Source organism: Rhipicephalus microplus, chromosome X, assembly GCF_043290135.1.
Source record: "Rhipicephalus microplus isolate Deutch F79 chromosome X, USDA_Rmic, whole genome shotgun sequence".
Classification (NCBI taxonomy): domain Eukaryota; kingdom Metazoa; phylum Arthropoda; class Arachnida; order Ixodida; family Ixodidae; genus Rhipicephalus; species Rhipicephalus microplus.
Window position 1 is genome coordinate 371,604,281 of NC_134710.1, and position 22,429 is coordinate 371,626,709.

The 22,429-nt window shown below is 46.9% G+C and overlaps 1 protein-coding gene across 1 annotated transcript in view; it reads left to right on the forward strand.

Moving 5' to 3' along the window:
- The window catches only part of LOC142777303 (uncharacterized), a 35,930-nt gene that overhangs the window by 12,046 nt on the left and 1,455 nt on the right, over nucleotides 1-22,429 (forward strand). The gene's annotated exons all lie outside the window — the stretch shown is intronic.

A 22,429-nucleotide genomic window follows, 5' to 3' on the forward strand; every position in this document is an offset into this window, starting at 1 on the left:
AAGAGAACGAGGGTGCTCGAAGCAGAGGCTCACGAGGACTACCGCCCTTGGATCTTCTTGATTGCTGTGCGTCGTTCACTTTGGGCACAAGTAAGCCCTTAATAAACCGTGTAAATAGAACATCGTTGTTGTGAGGCTGCTACATTCGTTACAATATCACACACTCCTTAACATCTTCGTCTGGGTACGCCGAATGCTTTTATATATGATGCAAAAGCAACATGGCCTATTGCTCTCTTTTCTATGCATCTGTTGCGATTTTTTAATGCATGCATGAGGCTTGCTTTCGGGATAATATTGGGGCGCCTTTTTTTTTCTTTGAGCAATTGCTGCTCCTTCTCGCATTTTCAACGATGGTGCGACACTAAGTGGTGCAGTCGTCCTATCATAGTCTGGTATCTACTCATGCGATCAGCGTCACTGTTGATTGTTTGCGTGCAAACACTTGCTGCTTCTTGTTCAGTGAAAGCGTCTTCTGAAGTCGCAACATCCAGATCCGTTTTGTTGATATCCGCTTTTCGTTTCCTTGATGTTTGACGAAGGGGCTAAGTTCATGAAGGAGAACCTTTGCGACGCTTTTATGCTCTTGGAATCAGGTAGGAAGGGTACTCCTCGAAAAGATTAGGTGCGGAGTCAGGAACAAGATTTCTGATGCGAAACGCAGGCACACAGTTTTCATCGCGCAAGTGTCTGCTGCATACAACAGTCGATGTAGACTTGTTTGAGGATCAGGTTGTATCTCGCAATATTCTTTTGTCACTTCAAGCACAGCTTAGTATTGTTTGGAAATCGGTGAGAAGAAACACCCGGAGTTTTTTTCCGTACGGGACTTGCAATACGGATCATAGCAATACACTTTCACCCAGGTTATATATATCCATGTGCGTAATGCGCGTTCCGAAGGTTGTGTGACTGCCTTCTCGAGTCGAGAAGTCACTGTAGACTGAACACTGACAAAGCACGGAATGAAATGCAGTCGTGGTGGGTAAATCTCAGAATAAAGCTAGCCACACTAAACATGAACGGAAATCGACAGCAACCTGCTTGGTGTCGTGTATCAAGACCCGAGCCTTACACCAAGAAGGACCACTTCTCTCGGACCCATCGCTGCGCTCGGAGACACTCATCATAGTGCGTGTGGCAGGGAAGGTCCTTTCTTGCAAATGCTTGTAGCCGGAGGAGGTAGCTCATTGCAGAAAGTTCAGGTCACGTCTTCCGAGTAAGCAGTGTAATTGTGTCAGTGGTTAAGACTTTTCCGGCCTATTGTCAAGTTACACAAGAAGTCTGCTCTTGACAACCAGTTGAACTCCACAGATCGTAGTCATGAGCTTTCAGCGTTAAAACTGTTGCTTCCACGTGTCCACCTTAATGTAGCTTTTGTAGATTGAATGACGCCCTCACCAGCTTCCCCACCAAGGAATTCTATCACCCCCGAACTTCCAGCTGACCGTTGGCTAACATCGGAAGACCGTGAGCATCTGCACAACCTCAGCGTCGAGCCATGAACTCTTCAGCTGGAGATCCTTCTGGCTGAGATAACTTAGCACGTGCAGTAAAGCGTCAAACACAGCACGAAGCGTCGTGATGGCACATCGGTGGAAATATACATTGTCCTGTTGCAGTAGTGTTTCAGCTCTCCCTGCGCTTTCTTCGTTCACAGACGTTCACTGTTTCTTCAGCTTGGTTCAGGAGTTCGCATTCTTCTGTGAAACTGTTCGCTTGCGCTTGCGCATAGCACTCGGCAGAGCATTGATTAACGCTGACTGAAGGTACCTCTGCACCTTGCTCATTCAGTGGCACTGGAATCCAACCACAAAAGTTTATTCTGCTCTCCTATATGCCTTACGTTCTGGCAGAGTCTTGTTCTTTTCCTCAGCAGGCGCCTTGATCTACAGGAAGTTGAGACGCCAAATCATAGAAAGATCACAGTCAGGAACAAACTTCGTGCTACAGTGCAGAAATAGAGCGCTCGTGGATGCTGAACTTCTCTCGTGTTCCATGATGTCTTCTCTCGTGTTCCATGATGTTCCATGATGTCTGAACGGGTGGCAAAACGTAATCAGAAACCATGTCATAACATTCGTGACAGGTGAAAAAGACACTAGGAAAGAAGCGCGTGCAGGTGCAGTATAGCCCGCCCGTGATGGGGGGCACTGGCAAAGAAAAAAAAATAACAGCCCGATCCGCAAACGTAGTCAAAAGTGTGCCCTGTCCTATGCTGACGAGTTACACTCGACGAAATGGGTGAATTCTTCTTTTAATTGTAACGCCGTTTCAAGAATTCTTGAGGACACGCTCCGGTAATCATTGCGGCGCCATGGTCACAGTGCAAATGGCTGACCATTTGCACTTTGTGTTTTACGGTGTTCTAACATAGAAATATTTTGCTTGTTCAAGAAGTTTGTTGTACCTGGTATAAAACGCTGCGCGTTACATAACAGTGGCAATTAACAGTTTTTCTTTCTTCAGTAGTGTACCTCGACGAATACTGAGTTCTCTTCTGAAAGACGCTGTTCTGTAGTATGTACAAATCTGTACGAACTGTAAATGAACGCAATGCTGATATTGCCATTCAGCTACCAAACAGGTGACGAGAAGATGAGAAAAATACAGATGGCTAGAAAGAAGACGATAATAACCTTCACTGTGAAAGACGTGCGGAGTACATGTACAGGGTACGAACACTCTTAGTATGAACAGCGCGCCGCGTGACTTCGCTTCTTTGGGCGCCAGTGCTAGCGGAGCAGCCGCGCACCGAAACTTATCGACACAGGCACACAAAAACATGGAGACGGGGCTTCGTTTAAATGAAAAGCGTGAAAGCGCGCCGTGTTTGTTTTGCCGTGAAGCAAACCTAAAGCATCTGAGAAACCACGAACGTTGCAAGAAGGCGGGCTTAGCTCAGCACAACGTGTTGTGTAGTTATGGTATTTGAGACGTTGGTGATCCCTCTTGTTTCTGCACCAGATTACTGGTTCAATTTATACATTTTCGCCAACTCTAGAGTAATGGTTATGCTTAGTTTGCGGTGTTTTAGTCCGTGAAGAAATTTTGCCGCTGAGCGGTACTCTGAGAAGTTTTCACTACCCCGAAATTATCACAGGGACCTTAAATTACGTGCGCGTGGGCGGTTTTCCATTTTCTGTCCATCCAGCTGAACCACGAATGTTGGTTTTGATGCGATTTCTTTTTTTCTAAAAGTATGAATATCACGTATCATCGGGCCATGCGTTTATAGTAACGATTGGGCACAATCGCCCCTACTCCCCGCAGACTTGAATTGGACCTCTTCTTTTCACTGTCCTATAATACAAATAGCTTTGTGTTCTCCACCCATCGCACTTTTTATTGGGAATCAGGGACCCCATTCTTGTTCACCACCTTACAGGTGTCCAACCTTCTGCTTAAAGGCGTAATGCATTGCAATATGCCTGTGCGCGTAATGCTGCTGTAGTCACTGCATAAATGCCTGATATGCCGGAGTCTTCCCTAGCCAAACGCAAGGAACACAACAATTGATAACTTCCCAATATGTGACAAATTACCAAGTACTACGCCCTCTCCGTGGCGTTTTTCACCTCCTCCTTCATAGTTGAGTACCCCATACTTCTGATTTAATTTCGTTCTTCCATACACTCAGCCGACAACCCGTACACGGCACAAAGTTTACATGTGCATGTGTTTTTTTTCTGCAGGGAGAGTGCTTTACATGATTTCGCCATAAGTTTAACCTCAGAATATTTTGGACCATATGCTACAGTATTGTTGGGGCCCCTGCTGAAGTAGCCTGCCGTCTCACCCGCATGCACGTTACCAAAACTCTAGTCACTCAAAGGATCACAAACAGAAACATTAACAGGACGGCGCTAGCATCTGCAATGTATGGTACACTTTTCTTTTGCCTTGATCGTCTGTACACATACAAAAGCTCGACCAGAATGTTCCGCTGGCCCATCACTTTGGCTTTCCAAGATGACCCTGACCGGGTCTGTTGCGGTTAGTGTAGAATGAATAAAACACATTATTATCTACTGACAATGAGGATACAGGGTTGCACATGATTCTCAAGTTATCTGTGTCGTCTGTCCAATCACATCACATCACAGCGTACTTCCCACTGACACCATGGTTTTGGCACGTAAAATAGTACATTGCCACATTTCCTACTCAGGTTTTGTTATCGCCCCATTTTACTGCCAGAGATTCTCAGCGCAAACTGCGCTTTCCGTGTTCGAGAAGCTTCAGGACTGCAGTAGATCACTTCGTTAAGATAACGCTCACTTCACGAACAGCTTCATCTCCTAATTACAGTCTGCTTCCATCGTCCACGCCACGACCACGTGACAATATTCTTGCTTCCACCTGAGCCACGAGCGATATACTTCTGCCGCTATGAAAACGAGGTAAATAAGGAAGCAAGGCGGAAATAAAATTTTTCAAGGTGTCATGAAATTGCACGCTGTTATCAGGAGCGAATCTCAGCGTAACCAAAAACATGCTCTCAAGCGAACTGCCTAAACAACCAAAGTGACATTCTAATCGGTGAACAAGCTGCTTGATCAATGGCATGCATATTATTTGAAAGGAAACATGCGCGGAAAGAAACACCTATGGTTGAAGTGGGTATAAAATACTTTATCATTGTGCTTTTAAAGGTGAAATAAAAAATACAAGGCGCCATACGACATTGTTTCCATCCCATGAAAGCTTCAGCAAAAGTGAAATGCTTTTGAAACTGAACACTGCGCATCGCAATGATGCCAGGGACTCAACAGGGCAGACGTAAGTTTAGTCTCTTCACAATGATCTGCTAACAAATATAAAGCCGCGCTACAAACTCGGATACTAAGCAATAGAAATAAGACACGACTGTAAACAACACACCCTGCGTGATCAATCGCATGCATATTATTTGAAATGAAATATGTGCTGCAGGTAACACGTATGGTCGAAGAGGACATAAAATACTTTATCATTATGCTTTCAAAAGGGCAGTGAAAAATTTCAAGGTGGCACGAAGTTGTTCACGTCCGATGAAAATATCAGCAAAAGTGAAACTATTCTTACAATGAAAACTGCACACTGCAATGGTGCCAGAGACTCAACACGGCACTCTAAGTTTAGTTTCTTAACAGTGATCTCCTAACAACTTCAAAGCCATGCTACAAACTTGGCTACCAAGCAATCGAAATCAGACGCGACTGTGAAAAAAGACACGCTGCGTGATCAATCGCATGCATATTATTCGAAATGAACATGCGCCTTATGAAAAACGTATGGTCGAAGGGTAAATAAAATACTTTATAATTAGGCTTTCAAAGCAGCAATGAGAAATCCAAGGTGGCAATCAAGTTATGATACGACGTTGTTCGCGTCCGATGATAATTTCGGCAAAAGTGAAACTCTTCCTACAGTGAACACTACACATTGCAAAGGTACCAAGGACTCAACAGGGAGATGGAAGTTTAGTTTCTTAACACAGATCTCCTAACATATTTAAAGCCACGCTATAAACTTGGCGACCAAGCAATTGAAATCAGACACGACTGTAAAAAAAAAGACGTGCTGCGTGCTCAATTTATTTATTTATTTATTCAGAAATACCCTGCTTTGCCCAAAGCGTGTAAGCAGGGAGGTTACAGCTTTGAAAAAAACAAGTCTTCGTTATGACAGCACACTTGGTCACAAGACAACTGATTCCACTCTTGTACAGTATGAACAAAAAAAAGAATTAGCATAAAGTTTAGTTTCAGTGCGGTATTCTTGAATCTTAAGGTCATGATTAGACCTTCTAGACAGATAATGCGGTGGTTTAAGGTAAGTGTCTTTATTGATGCCAGTCTTCTTATGGTATATCTGAAATAACAATTTCAAACGCAATTTTCTTCTGCGAGAGGAGAGCGCTTCCCATCCCAGCTCGTTTTTCATTTCAGTACAGCTGTCACCTCGCTTATACCGATTGAGAACGAACCTTGCCGCTCTGTTTTGTATTTTCTCGATCAGATCACTCAAGTGTTTTGGCGCGGATTTCACACACAGCATGCATATTCCAAAATCGGGCGGACAAATGAAATATACGCAGTACTTTTTAGCACAGCAGGGGAGGTTCTCAGATTTCGTTGAATGAAATTTATGGCTCTGGCAGCTTTTGCAACTACAGCATGCACATGCGCATTCCATGAACAGTCGCTCGTAAGTGTTACACCCAAGTATTTATACATTGATTGATGATCCATGACGTCACCGTTCAAAAAGTAACGCGCTTCATCCTTTTTCTCTTTTTTTTGGTAAAATATACGTGCACACATTTTTTCACATTAAGTTGCGTTTTCCACTTATCACACCATTGCACAATTCGGGTAAGGTCAGCCTGCAATTCAATGCGATCCTGTTCATTTTTTATTTTTCTGTACACAACTGAGTCGTAAGCGAATAAATGTATTCGAGAAGTAACGCCATCAGGAATATCTTTAATGTAAACTAAAAACAGTAGCGGCCCTAAAACGGACCCTTGAGGCACACCCGATGTTACTTCCACCGTAGAAAAAGTAGTACAATTGAGAATGACACATTGTCGACGCTGTGATATATAACAGGCTATCCAATTCAGTACTTTCTTATCAATATTTGCCCTTTCGAGTTTGCGAAGAAGCAAGAGATGGCACATGGTGTCAAACGCCTTTCTGAAATCTAAGAAAACACAGCCTGTTTGACCGTTGTCATCAACCTCAGACACTAAATCATGGTAGAACTCAATCAGCTGTGTTGTGCAAGACAGGCTCCTGCGGAAACCATGTTGATCATCAAGTAATAATTTATGTTAAACTAAGTATTTCATTATGTCTTTATAGAAAATGTGCTCTAGTATTTTGCAGAAAATAGATGTTAATGAAATACGTCTATAATTGTTGGCCTCTTTTTTGGAACCACCCTTGTGAATGGGAACCACAAAAGCCATTTTGCAGTCCTCAGGCAGAACCCCAGTAGAGAGATTTTTCGTATATTAGGTGAAGATAAGATGCTATTGGCCAGGCACAACTATTCAACACGCGTGGGGAAATACCATCTGGACCAGGGGCCTTGGTTTTGTCTATATTTTTTTAAAAGAGACTCGATACCACTCACACAGAGGTCAACCGGTGGCATTATTGGATGAGTTCCCAGAGGTGGCTCTGCCAGCGTAGATAATTTCGCAAAATCTGTTTGAGGTAAAAATACGGAGTGAAAGAAATCATTAAGACACGACGCTTTATCAATGTCGCTGGACAAAATCTGATCATCATCATGAAAAATCTCGTTTACTCCGGTTGAATCAGTTCCACAGTTTTTACGTATCTCCAAAAATGCTTTGGGTTCGTTTTTATACTTTCGTTTAGTCGATCGAAGTATTGATCCTTTGCGCTACGAACTTTAGACTTATATTTTTAGTTATCTCGACCAACTTCGTGTGCTGATAACTACTACGGGTTCTTTTAAATGCCTTGTATACTCGTCATCTTTTCCTTATTAGTCTAAAAATCGCTGGTGTCACCCATGGCTTCTTGCACTTTTTGAGTTTAACCACGTTTGTACTTGGCACATACTTTTCCGTTAGTTCTATGACTTTTGCTTTAAATAGAGACCACAGTTGTAAAACATCGGAGCTCTCGCAATGACAATCGAAAACAGGCAAATGAGCAAATAATTCCTGAGAAATAGCAGAGTTATCACCCTTATCATAAAAATATACCTTCCTTAATTGGCGGGGCTTGGGTCTCTTGATCACATGTTTAATAGTTGCTACAACCGCGAGATGGTCACTGAAACCGGGTATACACGTCACAGAGTCTACAATATTTGGCGAATTACAAAAAAGCAAATCTAAAATGTTATTATTCCTTGTGGCCACAGTAACGTACTGAGTAAGATCGAACGTATCAACGATGTTTTTCATGCTGGTGTTTTCGCGACAACCAGTCAAGGCGATACATGTTCCATTATACCACGTCAAATCCGGTAGATTGAAATCACCGGCAAGTATAAACTGATCTGATGTTCTGTAAATTATGTCGTACAGTTGCTGCAACGTATCCGGGTCAGAATTTGGTGGTCGATAAAACGTTCCAGCAATAAATTTTATATTATCAGCAAGTGTCACCGTGCACCAGACCGATTCTACGTCATCGTGCACGATATCAAGTTCAGATGACCGTAAGGAAGAGTGAACTAACAAAAATACCCCTCCACCTGTTCTTGCAGTATCTTTTCGGTAAACGTTAAAGTGGCTAGGAAACACCTCACTATTATTGATTGACGGTATCAGCCATGATTCTGTCCCAAACACTATTTCTGCCTTTGTCGATTCAATTAAGCCCGCGAATTCATCTATTTTATTCACAATACTTCTGCAGTTTACAACAACAGCTGTTAGGTTGCGTGAGGATGAGGCGGTCTTACAAGCAGGGTGTCACTTCTTTAGAGCTGCAACTACCTTTACTTTTTCTTTGTCCCACGTGAAGGCCTTGCCATAAACAATTAGTTTGTCAAAATTTAGTTTAACCTTGCTACTGCTGTCTGCTAGTTCAGTTTTATCATAGTTTTACAATCGTTTTCGGATTTCTCGTGTTTCTGGTGCATTGTCCTGTTTTACACTGTAATCAGACCCTTTGAATTTTTTAGCGTTTTTAAGGACATCCTTTTTTTCCTTGTCGGAGGAAAAATTAACAACAATTGGCCGGTTGAACTTCTTGTTGAATCGACCGATACGGTGTGCTCTTTGTACTGACGTCAGTTCTATTGCAAGACGAGTTAGACAGATGTCCTTAATAAGTTTCTCAGACTGCTGCCACATCTCTCCCTTGTCATCTTTAATGTCATAAAAGACCAGGTTGGCCCTTCGGCTTCTATTTTCAAGGTCAACGTCTTTTTTTTTTGCAGTTCCTGAACTTTCTTTTCGAGCTGTTTGACCACGTTTCAATGCTGTTCTACCGTCTCGTTAAGAACTTCAATCTGTCCTTCAGCTTTGCCCAATTTACAATTTATTTCAGAGAGCATAGCTTCATGGCATCTATATTATTCTAAATGAAACATGCGCTGCAGGAAACGCGTATGACGAAGGGGACATAAAATACTTTTTCATTATGCTTTCTAATGAGCAGTAAAAAATCCAAGGTGGGATTAAGTTGAATGATATGCAGGGTTTAACGTCCCAAAACCACCATATGATTATGAGAGACGCCGTAGTCGAGGACTCCGGAAATTTTGACCACCTGCAGTTTTTTAACGTGTGTGGCAATAAAGTTGTGATACGAATTTGTTCACGCTCAAAGAAAAATTCGGCAGAAGTGAAAATCTTCTTAAACTAAACACTGCACATTGCAATGCTGCCAGGGTTTCAACAGGGCCGGCGTAAGTTTAGTTTCTTAACACTGATCTCCTTACAAATTTAAAGCCGCGCTACAAACTTGGCTACCAAGCAATCGAAATCAGATATGACTGTAAAAAAATACACGTTGCGTCATCAATGGCACGCATAATGCAACGGTCTTATCCTCAAGTTTTGATATCACCCCTCTTTACTCTGCGGTAAGGGCAAACCACGCTTACAATGTTCGAAACGCTTCGAGGCTGTAGTAGATCGTTTTGTTATGATTACGCCCACTTCGTGAACGTTAAACATTATTCAAATTATTCAGAAACCTGCGGCACCGCTAGCAATAGCGCTAGAACATTTCATGGCAATCGTATAAATGCCGACGCACTTCGCCGCTTGTCAGTTGATTGGCGGCCGACGATCTGCTCGCCGCTCTCAGTGCCAGTGTCTTGCTGTAATATGTTTTATTTATTTTACGTGGCCACATGTTAGGCCTGAATAAATAGTTTATTATCCGACAATCCAGTCTCCTACCTTCAGCCACGCCACGACTCCGTGACATCTGGTGGAGGTGCAGCGTCGTTCATGTACCGGAAGCCCCCGTCAAACCGTGAACCCAGTACACGTCGCGGAGAACACACCGTCGCTAACCAATAAGAGCGAACAAGCCGCCGGCAGCAAGGTCGACCACTTGAGCACGGGCTTGTACAAGACAAGGCGCGGAACGCCAAGGCCAAGACCTCGACTGCAGCGACAATGACAACCGCTGCGTCATAGCCTGCGATCATCATGCATCACCCCAGCGAACCACCAACTTTCCGTGGGTCATCGTTCGAAGACCCGGTCAACTGGCAAAAGACATACGACCGCGTCGCCGCCCTAAACCATTAGGACACCAAAGAAAAGCTCCGCCGCGTTATACTACCTAGAAGACACCGCAAGGACCTGACTTGAAAGTCGGGAGTCTGCGCTCCAAACGTGGGATGTCTTCTGCGGCGCATTCCTGCAAACGTTCGTGAGCGTCACTCGCAGAGAGGACCGTTTTTCTGTTAAACACCCGGGTTCAGCTACCAAATGAAAATGCTGCCATTTTCGCCAAAGAAATGACCCGCCTATAACGTCACACTGACCCGGACATACCCGAGGAGAAGAAAGTTCGTTTTTTTTTATGCGAGGAGTCAAACAAGAGCTCTTCGCGGGATCGATGAGGAACCCATTGAAAATAGTCCAAGAATTCATCACAGAAGCAATTATTGAAAAAACTGTCGAAATGCGCACACAACAGTTCAACCGCCGCTCGGCTTCAGGCTATGCAGAAATACAACCACTGTACTCTGATGACCTGCACGAGACCATGAGGGCTGCTGTGCGCGAAAAACTTCGCCAAATGTTCCCGTCATGACAGGCTCAAGTTTCATCAATCGCAGACATCGTGAGAGACGTAATCCAGCGATCAATGGGTATCCCTGAGACATCGCAACCACAACCTCAAGCCATGAGCTACGCTGCTGCTGCCCGACGCTATGCTGCACGTAAACGTCAAGAGGCCACGCCGCCGAATTTTCATCGCCAGACACCACCACCACCCTCACCGACGCCATACCGTGCGCCCGTCGGCCAGCGCTACGCTCCAAGAAAAACCAACGAATGGGGCACCCCCGACCACCGGTCCATCTGCCACCACTGCGGGAAAGCCAGCCACACCTACCGCCGCTGTCAGCACCGCCAGATGAGACTACGTTGTTTCGCCATCAACGCGCCGCATCCATAGTGGAGTCAAAAATCATGTGACATCGCTGACAATCTCGCCGGAACGCAGAGGACACCCCGAGGATCTTCTCGTTCACCTTCATCCAGCCGCTACATGTCTCCGCACCATAGTCAGTACCCCAGCCCAAGTCGGAGCCGGTCGCCTAGCCCGTATCAGGAAACCTAAGTGCAGCAACCGATAGAGGTGCGGTTGCTTCACGACGAACTGCCAAACATCCTCCGCCACCGACGACACCGTTACGACGAAACTTCAAGAACCCGCCGTCACCTCGACGTAGCCCCGACGTTGAAACTTCGTGACCAAAAGAAGTCCTGATTACGCAACGTTGAAACAGTGATCCAAAGCATCGTAGCCGTGATCCTACGCCGCGACCCAACCGCAACGCTAGGCAATGAATTAGCGACCTCGACATTCTCATCGATGGCCACTGTGTCACAGCTCTCGTCGACAAAAGAGCCGATTATTCCGTCAGCAGAGAGACTTTTGTCGCAAAGCTGAAGAAAGTTAGAACCACATAGGAAGGCCCTGAAATCCGTACAATCGGAAGTAACCTAGTGACACCAGTGGGAATCTGCGCAGCTAGAGTGAATATTGTAAGCACAATATTGACAACGTTTGACCTTCATCTTCTTCATCTGTATATAATCATCATCACGAAAAACGTCGTCTTCGTTCGAAGGGTTGATCAGGCGATTCGGCCTAATAAACGCCGTTGAGACTCCAACGCTGCTACTGTCTTACGGAGTGGTGGAGGTGCTTTGATCCCCAAGTCCTCTCCGACGTCACGTTCCCCTGGAGCTTCGTTCGGGTCGCCGCTTGCTTCCCCCGTCCGCTGTCATGGCTGAAGAACCGCTGCCCGCAACATCCAGCATCCCTGTCCAACAAACCATTCCTGCGTGAATTGTCAACGCCCGGCAGCGCGACCCACCCATCTTCTGTGGTCTTCCATGCGATGACGTCAAGGTATGGCTAAAAGAATACGACATGACCAGTGTTTATAACCAATGGGATGAGCCTCAAAAACTTCGTCACGTCGCCTTCTATCTGTCCGATGTCGCGAAAACGTGGTTTTTTAACCACGAGAGCAGCTTCCCGGATTGGCCTACTTTTGCTCAACAAGTCCGTAGGCTTTTTTGAAAACCTAGCATCCATTCCGAAGTGTCGAAACAAAAGCTCGATGGGCGTGCCCAACTTCCCGGGGAGACGTACACTTCGTACATTGAAGACGTCCTTGCCCTTTGCCACCACGTCAACTCGGCGATGACAGGGGCTGATCGTGTTCGCCACATCATCAAACGGATAGGCCATGTCGCGTTTAACGCTCTGGCTGTTAAAAACCCCACCACCGTTGAGGACGTCATCACGACATGTCAGCATCTTGATGAACTCCAAGCCATTCCATTGAACCCAGACTTCCCAGACGCCAGTGACAGCCGGCCTTACTCGGATGCGGATTTGCGCGCGCTGATTCGCACTCTGATTCGCGAGGAACTTCAAGCGCAAGGGTTGTCATGTGCACCCACCCCTCGGCCTCACTCTCAATCTGCTGGTCTGTGCGACATCATCAAAGAGGAGCTCTCATTCATGGCTGGCGCTCTCCCATCGAACACTACGGCGCCACCAACACCAGCCATGACGTATGCGCAAGTCGCGGCCATACCACCTGCCTTGGTTCAGCACGCGCATCCTGTTCCTGCGCAGTCCAACGTAGCAGCATTTGCACCACACTCGCCTGTCCCAGCGCCAGTACCAGCGCCTGTGACAGCTCCAGCGCACTACGCCCCCTGGCGCTCGCCTCACCCAATATGTTGCTATTGTGGGATTCGGGGCCATATTTCACGATTTTGCCGCAAGTGCCAACAGGACGAACGCCGTGGCTACGATGTTTACGAAAGGGATTCGGAGCCATCCCCGAACCAGTACCAGCGACGCCCTACGACACGTTCCTTCTCTCCAACTTCTCCACTCGCCGCACCTCGCCCCCCACTATCCCGGACGCCGCCGGTCCCCTTCACCTCAACGACGCTCAGCATCTCCTCTGAGACCGGCTGTACCTACTTCTGACTACCACTCGGAAAACTAGCTGGTGCAGTTTTTGGAGGGAAAGCTGCATCGCTCGAATGAACACCAAGACCTCCAGAGGGCCCAGCCAACTTGTTATTAGTGTATGCGGAAGGGGTACCAGTTCAGGCATTGGTGGACATGGGGGCTGCTATTTCTGTTATTCATGCGGATTTGTGTACTCGTCTACATAAGGTTACCACACCTTATACTGGCACTCTCTTACGTAGCGCAAATGACTCGCAGATACGGCCATCAGCACAGTGCACCGTTAGAGTTTTCATTGATGGGATCCGGCATCATATTCAGTTTGCCGTGCTGGATTCTTGTGCTTTTATGCTTATTTTAGGATGGGACTTTCTTTCTGATGCTGCTGCTTCTATCTCTTGTCGACAACGACTCATACATATGCGAGAGAAGGATGATATTTCCCCGAAATTATCACGTGACTGGCTACGAACAGCCGATGACTTCCTTGTGCCACCTAACCACGAGCACGTTATCACGGTTATGTCTGACTCCATTGACCACGGTGACGTCCTAGTCAGTCCATCAGCCCGTTGTCTATCCAGAGGAATTGCACTTTCATCGAGTCTTGTCTGCTTCTCCAACGGCACCGCATTTCTCGCAGTACTCAATATCACCAATGAGCCGATCCTGCTGACCAAGGGCACTGTTTTAGTTTCCAGCGTGAACACACAACCTATCTCTGTTGTGGCTTCGGATACCAGTCTGGTGGAATCACGTTCAATACCAACAGATGCTACACCCACTACGGCTCTCGTCAATACCATCAGCACGGATCTCACTCCCCCGCAAGCAGACGAACTACTGGCGTTGTTGTCTAAGCATAAATTTTCTTTCCACGTACATTCCACTGCTCTAAGCCAGACTTCTGCGGTGGCTAATCGCATACACACCGACGGAACTTCTTTTGTACGTCGTCGATCATACCGTGTTTCTTCCAGCGAACGCGAGATCATCGACAAGCACGTTGCTGATATGCTCAGGCACAACATCATCCGCCCCTCCTCAAGCCCTTGGTCTACACCTGTCGTTCTCGTAAGAAAAAAAGATGGTTCCGTGCGATTCTGCGTTGACTACCGCGCATTAAACAAAGTAACCAGAAAAGACGTATATCTCTTGCCTCGCATTGATGATGCCTTTGATTCCTTACAAGGAGCGGAATATTTTTCGAGCCTTGACCTGCGCTATGGTTGTTGGCAAATTTCAATGCACGAGGATGACAAGGAAAAAACTGCCTTTGCCACAACCGATGGGCTTTACGAATTTAACGTCATGCCTTTCGGCCTCTGCAATGCGCCAGCAACGTTTGAACGACTGATAGACACTGTATTGCGGGGCCTTAAGTGGAAAACATGCTTATGTTACCTTGACGACATCGTCATATTTTCTTCAACATTCGAACAGCACTTGCAGCGTCTGGATGAAGTTCTGACGTGTCTCGCAGCTGCTGGCCTTCAGCTCAGCACCAAGAAGTGCCACTTTGCTAGCAAAAGTATTAAAGTACTCGGACATCTCGTCAGCAAAGATGGAATCCGGCCTGATCCCGACAAGATTACCGCCGTTCTTCACTTCCCGGTGCCTCAACGCGTCAAAGAGCTCCGAAGCTTTCTTTGCCTTGCGTCGTACTTCCGGCGCTTTATACGAGACTTCGCCACCATTGCTGCGCCACTTCACCAACTCCTTTCTTCGGGAGCGTCATACGTGTGGTCGGACGATTGCCAAATGGTTTTTGACACCTTGAAACGTGCCCTCACGTCTGAGCCAGTGCTTTGTCATTTCGATAACGCCGCACCCACTCTCCTTCATACTGATGCCAGCGGACACTGACTCGGCGCTGTACTTCTGCAACAAACAGAGCGTTATGACGAACGTGTGATTGCATACGCAAGTCGCACCCTTACAGCAGCAGAGAAAAACTACACCATCACCGAGCAGGAGTGTCTCGCCATTGTCTGGGCCATCCAGAAGTTTCGACCATATCTTTACGGCCGCCACTTTACCGTCGTCACTGACCACCACGCTTTGTGCTGGCTGTCGACGTTGAAAAATTTGTCTGGACGTCTCGGTCGCTGGATACTTCGTCTCCAAGAATACGAGTTTGACGTTATCTACAAATCCAGCCAGAAACACAACGATGCCGATGCCCTTAGCCGCTGTCCTTTACAATCCTCATCAGGCACTCCTTGCCTGTCGCCAACTGTGAGTGAACCCATCAAAGTGTCTCCGTCAGTTCATTCACTCGCCGCTGTCGATTTTCTTTCTACCTTCAACAACGACACGTTTGCATCCCACCAACGCAGCGACGCTTACTGTCGCTCTATAATGCAGTGCCTTCAAGGCTCCTCTCGTCCTCCCAACGCTCGCGCCCATTGACAGCTGCGGAAATTCAATACTGAAAACTCAATTCTTTACCGCTTTGTCTTCCACCTCGAAGGACAGCGCTGGGTTCCTGTTGCTCCTCGTTCCCTAAGGGCGCAGATTTTGGAGGCGTTTCACGATGACCCCTAGGCTGGTCATCTCGGTTTTCAAAAAACCTATGAACGCATCCGCAGTCATTTTGCCTGGCCTGGCCTTTCCAACTGCGTAGCGCGATATGTTGCGTCATGCTCGCTATGCCAACGCCGCAAGCGACCCACTTCCTCCCCGGCCGGTCTTCTACAACCTCTTCCGTGTCCTGACGCTCCCTTCGATGTCATTGGCATTGACCTCTACGGACCGCTACCAATATCAACTAGAGGCAAGCGCTGGATTGTCACAGCAGTTGACTACTTAACAAGGTACGCCGAAACAGCTGAACTTCCTTGAGGATCAGCAGAGGACATTGCCACATTTTTTCTGGAGGCAATCTTTCTAAGACATGGTGCACCACGCATCTTATTGAGCGATCGCGGCAAGGTGTTTCTCTCGAAACTACTCGAACAAGTCCTCCACGCATGTAATATGATTCATAAGACGACATCCAGCTACCATCCCCAGAGTGACGGCCTCACAGAGCGCTTCCATCAAACTTTGACCGACATGATATCTATGTATATCAACGCCGACCACACCAAAAGGGATACAATCCTGCCATTCGTGACTTTTGCGTACAATACCACTACGCAACGCACCACGGGCTATTCCCCATCTTTCTCGTCTATGGCCGTCAACCAACATCTCCGCTCGACATCTCCTTTTTTGACATCCCTGTGAACTCGTCATCGTCATCGAGGGAGCACTTAATCTCTCACCTGGCCCATTGTCGCCAACGCGCCCAGCTCAATACACAGGCAAGCCAACAAGAGCGGAAGACTCGCTGCGATGGCGTCCACCGCGTAGTTTACTTCAATACTGGAGACGAAGTACTGTTGTGGACCCCAACGCGGGTTCCCGGCCTGTGTGATAAGTTTCACTCGCATTTCATCGGCCCCTACGCTATAGTCGAGCAGACGTCCCCTGTTAACTATCGAGTAACCCCTGTTGTCATGCCTTCCAACGGCCGTTTTCGTGGTACGGAGGTTGTTCACGTGTCACGCTTAAAACCATTCATGTGCCGTACACCACCGTCATAAACAGCGGCCTCATTGGCCGCTTTCGCGCGAGGGGGAAATTAGTGTAAGCACAATATTGACAACGTTTGACCTTCATCTTCTTCATCTGTATATAATCATCATCACGAAAAACGTCGTCTTCGTGCGAAGGGTTGATCAGGCGATTCAGCCTAATAAATGCCATCGAGACTCCAACGCTGCTACTGTCTTACAATATTAACAGTTGCAATTATCCTGCAAACTTCGTCGTACTCCAGCATTGCTCGAGAAATGTCATTCTTGGAATGGACTTCTTGAGCCTTCATGGTGCGATCATTGACCTGAAAACAAAGTCGATAACATTATCCACAGAAAAAACACTGCCGCCATACAGGTCATCAGGAAGGTACGCCTTAAATGTTCTCGAAAACCAAGTCACCATTCCTCCCTCGTTCCAGCGTCCGCATTTCCGTCCGTACTGAAGAATCAACAGACATGCAAAGCGTCGTTCAAGGTGACCAAAACCTGTTGATCAACCGCGAAATGTGCGTCGCTAGAGGAATAGGCGAGCTAAGAGGAGGGAACGCAAAAGTGATGCTCACGAACTTCAGCAACGAGCACAGACACGTGAAGAAGGGCAAGACAGTTGCCTACATTGAAGAGATACTGGAAGCTAGCAAAGATTTCGCCCTCAACGATTCCGCCCTCAACTGAAATCGTTCAACCAGTTTTCGACGTTAATCTGAGCCTTCCGACGCATAAACAAGACCAGCTCGAGAACCTGGTTCTGACATACAACAACTGCTTTTCGTCGTCATCGAGAATTCAACAGACATCTTTCGCGAAACATCAAATCGTAATAGAAGAAAACACCAGGCCACTCTGCCAGAGTCCGTACAGAGCTTCAACACGAGAACGCGAGTCCACAAAGAAACAAGTTGACCAAATTCTATGCGACATTATCCAGCCTTCAAAGAGTCTAAGGGCGTCACCGGTGGTGCTAGTGGAGAAAAAAGATGGAACACTACGCTTCTGCGTTGACTATCACCGACTCAACAATATAACGAAGAAGGACCTTTACCCTCTCCTCCGAATATACGACGCCTTTGATCGACTCCACAACGCCAAATACTTTCCATCGATGGACCTCAAGACAGGCTGTTGACAGAACAAACTATATGAGAGAGACCGAAAAAAACTGCATTTATAACAACAGGCGGCCTTTTCTAGTTCAAAGTCATGCCCTTCGTTCTTTGCTCGGCACCTGCGACTTTTCAACGCGTTATGGACACAGTGCTGGCAGGATTGAAGTGGCAGACTTGTCTCGTTTACTTAGACGACGCCATCGTGTTTTGCTCAAGCTTCGACGAGCGTCTTCGGTGTCTGGAAGCTGTACTTCAAGCCATAAAAACTTCCGGACTCACCCTGAAGCCAGAAAAGTGCCACTTCACGTACGAGGAACTCTTGTTTTTGGGCCAAGTGATAAACAGGTCCGTAGTTACACCTGACCCGCAGAAGACAGCCGCCATCGCTTCATTTACACCACCCGCCAACAAGAAGGCAGTGCGGAAATTTCTCAGCCTGCGCGCCTATCACAGGTGCTTGGTCAAAACTTTGCCCACATCGCCGAGCCCCTCACTAACCTTATGAAGGCTGACGTCGAGTTCAAGTGGGAAAGCCCACAGGAGAAAGTGTTTAGGGAACTAAAATGACGCCTGCAGATGCCTCCAATACTCGCGCATTTCGACCAAAATGTCAAAACAGAAGTGTACACTGACGCAAGCAGCGTAGGACTCGGCGCCGTTCTTGGGCAGAAGACTGGGGGACTGGAAAGGGTTATTAGTTGGGCTAGCCGGTCGCTATCCAAGGCTGAAAGCAGTTATTCTACAACATAAAAGGAGTGCCTTATCATCATCTGGGCAACGTCAAAGTTTTGTTTTTAACTCTAATATGGCAGGCCCTTCAATGTTGTGAGCAACCACCACGCCTTGTTTTGGCTAGCTAACTTGAAGGACCCTTCAGGTCAACATGCGTCATGGAGCCTGAGACTTCAAGAATACAACATTACCGTCATTTGCAAGTCCGGCCGAAAGCACTGCGACGCCGGCTGGCTGTCGCGAGCCCGCAATCAGCCACCACCGCCCGAAGACCTAAATGACGACTGCTTCTTGGGAACAATAACTGCCGACGACTTTGCTGAACGCCTGCGGGCTGACCCGGCCCTTAGTGTCCTAATCCAATACCTTGAGGACAGGACATCCGTTGTTCCGAAGGTATTCAAACGGGCACTTACGTCGTTTTCACTGCGAAATGACCTGCAAAAGAAGAACTCGCCACTTCAAGCCTTCTTGTGGTGCCTTCAGCTCTGCGACAAGACCTCCTCCAGGCCTTGCACGATTATCCAACGGCAGGACACTTTGGTATTTCACGCACCCTTGCGAGGATACAAGAAAGGTACTATTGGCCGCGCCTTAACGCCGATGTCACTCGTTACGTGAAGGCATGCCGAGACTTACATGACGCAAAACACCGCTGACACGGCCAGCAGGCTTTCTTCAGCCGATCGAACCACCTCACCGACCGTTCCAACAAAACGGAATGGACCTACTGGGGCCGTTTTTGACGTCGAATACGGAAAACGAATGGATCGTCGTAGCTACCGACTACCTCACCCGCTACGCCGAAACAAAGACCCTACTCAAATATAGCGCCGAAGAGCTAAAGTTTTCGTTGAGAACATCGTCTTTCGTCATGGGACCCCAGAGTTATCATCAACAATAGAGGTACGGCCTTTACAGCTGATATCACTCAAGCTCTCTTCAGACATAGCCAAACAAGCCATCACCGCACCATTGCCTACCATCTACAGACAAATCTTCTCACTGAGCGGCTGAAAGGAACAATCGCCGACATTCTGGCCATGTAAGTCGACGTCCAACACAAGACGTGGGACACCATTCTTTCGTACGTGACTTTCGCATACAATGCGACCATCCAAAAACGACGCAGATGACGCCATACTAGTTAGTCTACGGAAAAAGCCTGGCAACGACGCTCGACGCTATGCTTCCAAACGTCACTGATGAAGAAAACGTCGACGTCACCGTCTACCTTCAGTGCACGGAAGAAGCTCATCAACTCGCCCGCCTGCGCATCAAGAATCAGCAGGCGGCGAACAGCCGCCACTAGAATCTTCGATGAAGCTTTACGGAGTACCAGCCGGGTGACCATGCCTGGGTATGGACGCCGACACGCCATCGTGGACTCGGTGAAAAACTGCTGCGGCTGTACAGACAGTACAGAGTAGTTCGACGTCTTGGCCCACTCAACTACGAGGTTGCTCCTGACGGCGTTACGAACTCTCATCGGCACCATGGTCGACCTGAAGTCGTCCGTGTCGTGCGCCTCATACCATTTCACTCGCGAGCCTTAGTACTATATTGGCTGTTGTGTGTGTTTATTGTCTTCATCATTGTATGTACATTCGTCTTTTGTTAAAGCATCGCGACCTTCCTTTTTTGGAGGGGGTAATGCCACGTTTCTTTTCTCCAGTTTTGTTGTCACCCCGTTGCACTAAGTTCAGCGCAAACCGCGCCTACGATGTTCGAGAGGCTTCGATGCTGTGGTGGATCATTTTGTTATGATTACGCCCACATCTTGAACAATACAGATTATTCGAGGACCTACGTCGCCGCTAGCGACAACGCTACAATATTCGATGGCAAAGGTACGAATTCTCCCATGCTTCACCTCTTGTCAGTTGATCAAAGGCCGACGCTCTGCTCGCCAGCGCCAGTGCCTCTCTGTAATCTAACTTCGCCTTTACGTGGCCACAAGTGTGGCCCGAATTAACAGTTAATTATTCGACCTGCTGTTTTGTCCCTTCACCCACGTCACGACCCCGTGACAATGTGTTCACCCGGCCCCAATTTGTTTATTTACAGTAGATATTTCTCTCCTATGTAGTGCTCTATTTGGTCTTCAGGGTACTCGTACGAATAAATAAACAAAAGGGGTAAACGCACAGCGAAGTGATGAAAAGAAGATGGAGGAAAGGTACAGCTTAGCAAAGCCATGTGTAAGAATAATGATACCTAACAGACAATCATTCCGAAAAAGGTATAGATGTTATTAAAAGTATTTTAAATGTAAATGTGAACAAAGTAAAGTGGACGAATGATGACTTTCCATGGACAGGCACCGGACCTGCGACCTTCGATTAACGCGTCCGATGCTGTTCCTCCTGAGCTACCGTGGGGGTCATCCCTCCATTCTCTTTATAGGGTACATATGTGCTTTAAACGTGGAAGCGTAAGTCGACGCCGCCAGTAGCCGTGACGGCGAGTGTGGAACACTCTTTAACAGCCTGTTTGGCGTCACTTAGCATGTGAACTTATTACGATCTGGCACGTGACCCATAATCCTTCGTTTACTACCTGAAGGCACCCAAGTCTCCCAGAACGAGACCCTCCCCATAAATAATGGAAAGAAGTGTAAAATCAAGGGCTCGTTTTCTTTTGTCTACACAATATGATACTCCTATGATTAGTGCACATATACCTTATAAAGTGGACGGAGATGGCCGTCGTGGTAGCTCAGTCGGTACATAATCGGACGCGTTATTCGGAGGTGGTAAGTGGGGTCTTCGATTGTGTCTAACAAAGAAAACGAGGCCTTGGATTTGCACTTCTTCCCTTCATTTATAGCAAGGATCTCGTTCTGGCAGACTTGGTGTCTTCAGGTAGTACACGAGGGATAATTGACGAGCTGCCAGATAGTAATAAGATCGTGTGCTAGGTATAGCATTACAACGTATTTCAATTGCATTTATTGCTTCACCTTTGCAGCAAAACTGTGATTTTTCTCCTTCAACGACTTAGTGGCGATATCTTTGCGAATGCAAAGCAGGAGAAGTCACAGCTGCTATAGAGTACAACGCGCGTGACGGACTTCACAAGCTAGCAAAAAAAACGCGCCTAAAGGAATTTCCTGTCTGTCCATAGCCTGGCACGTCACTGCAGGGCTTGCGTTGTTGCGCAAATAAAGCTTGTAATTAGTTATTCCGTAGTATACTGAATAGCCGTTACCCCTGGCGCATTCGCGAAATGCATTTGTAGCAAAAAAGCCATGCTTGACAGGATTTCAGTGAGACTTTCGGATGAGCGGTTTGAAAAGCGAGATATATTTGGGACCAGTGAAGAACTCTGACTGCAGCATGTCACGTTGAGCTCGTTATCGAATTTTACATGCGAACGTATCTTAAGTGTATGTTGAAAGCAATGTAATAATATTTCCAAATATTTTGTACTCTACTAGGGCACTGTTATAAGTTCAATACACAGTTTTCTACTCAAATACTTTGTTTCACGCAAAAATCAATAGCCTATCTTAACAGTTATTTAAATCTTCTTGTAGAAGACAGTCCAAAAGCAGAGTAGCTTCCAGTATCAGCCTTCATTCGGCACGTCAACAGCACACACACGCACACTTCCTCAGAAACGCAGTAAGGAAGAAAACTGTGAGTTGGAAATGACTCACGCCTATTATTGAGAACGAAAAAAAATGAGAACTGATGGCAAAAGGGAGTTTATAGTACAGGACAGTGCTGGCCCTTGTGGCATTCCACATTATCCTGCGGAAATGTGCTACCGCCGGTTCGCATTCAATTAATAGGACGCTAGGGCAGGGAGTTTTCGACTTGATCTTCCA